At 33.0% G+C, this 1,643-nt stretch overlaps 1 long non-coding RNA gene across 1 annotated transcript; it reads right to left on the bottom strand.

Moving 5' to 3' along the window:
- Positions 1-579: 579 nt before the first annotated feature.
- On the bottom strand, positions 580-1,245 carry LOC110871439. Its single transcript, XR_002553736.2, has 3 exons — positions 1,161-1,245; positions 980-1,067; positions 580-606 (listed from the first exon to the last, which is right to left on the bottom strand). It is a non-coding gene; the product is annotated as an uncharacterized LOC110871439 (long non-coding RNA).
- Positions 1,246-1,643: the final 398 nt, after the last annotated feature.

Consider the following 1,643-nt stretch of genomic DNA (forward strand, 5'->3'; position numbering starts at 1 on the left):
CAGCGTGAACCTAATCCCATGCGTGAACTGCGTGAACTGATCTGGACCATTGATTTCCTTTTTAGTTGTTAAGGGTATGATTGTAATTATATAAAAAATTATATTTAAATCATTATTTTAATAATTGAATGAAGTTACATCTTTCCTATTTTAAAATCGTTATCCACATTATCTTTTATTTCATTTTTATTTTTTAGATTTCGCCACCAGAATTCGGATTATGATTTTTAAGATTCACGTAACCTTTATATTTCAACGGTATACACATGTGTACTTTGATATGAATTGAACAGTACACATGTGTACTCAGCATGGTACATATGTGTAATTAGCTACATAATACATACATATAAACAAATAAAACTTGTAAACCTATTTTATATTAAGCAAATAACAATTTCCATAATGTTTGCCAAACTAAAAAAAACATACAATTACAAGTTCCAGTTTCGTGAAAACAATAAACGCAACATAATCGGAAAAATAAAAAAGACATAGTCTTTTACAACTATTCGTCGCGTTGTATGCTGAATCATCCTTATCGACCTCATACGTGAATCATCCTTATCGACCTTCCATCTCCACTTTCCTCGTTTACGACGTCTCCTATAATAACACAAAAAACTCAGCAATTAGTACTTTGCATAATTCACAAGTGTACATCAACAACCTTACACATTCAATACACAAAAAATTCTGAGATATCATAAAACAGACGCAATACACATGTGTACATTGCGTTAAAAGCAGAATACATATGTGTACATCGCATTAAAAACAAAGCAATATCAGAATACACATGTGTACATCGCTGTAAAACCAGAGCAAAATCAAAATACACACGTGTACATCGCATTAAAACCAGAGCAAATCAGAATACACATGTGTACATCGCATTAAAAAAGAGCAAAATCAAAAAATTGAACAAAAAAACTCGGCAACTAATACTTTGCATAATTCAAACACCTCCCATAATTACCTGTAGCTTGCAGCTTCCAACTAGATGAAAGAACAGAATATCACCCGATAGTAACTTTTGAGCAAATGAAAATCCCTTCCAACCGCCACTTAAGCATCAGTTATTTGTGTGCAAAGAAAAATAATGATTCAGTAAAATACAAATGACTAGAAACTACAAAAGAGAACAGACGAATGCTTACTCCAGTTCTTTGTTGAATCAGCCCTCCACTAGCAGCAATAAGCAGATAGCCATCTGATAGTGACTCATGAACAGGAGCTGTGTAAGAATTCATTTAGTGTGTAGACCTCTAAGCAATAGATATGAAATTCAAATTCAATATTAAGAATCTTGAAAAATCTCAAGCCCAATACTGACCCAAGACAACATATACGTGAGTTGATAAATAGGTTCTTAAAACAGATTAATTCAACGATGAAGCAGACAGAGTATATATCGACATTCTTCACCAGCTTATAACCATCATGATTAATGAAGCAAAGTTCAATATGGGAACTAGCAAAGTCTAATAAATATCTAAAAATTTAGCATTAAAACAGAAAAATAATAAATTATGTCATAAAACATTCCTGCAGTCTGTCTCAGTTGTTAAAACTATGGAGTTAAAGACGCGCAAGGCAGGCGCCCAGGCTCAACTGGGTTCAGCAAAACTGCCTTGAGTGCA

Source organism: Helianthus annuus, chromosome 8 (assembly GCF_002127325.2).
Source record: "Helianthus annuus cultivar XRQ/B chromosome 8, HanXRQr2.0-SUNRISE, whole genome shotgun sequence".
Lineage (NCBI taxonomy): Eukaryota > Viridiplantae > Streptophyta > Magnoliopsida > Asterales > Asteraceae > Helianthus > Helianthus annuus.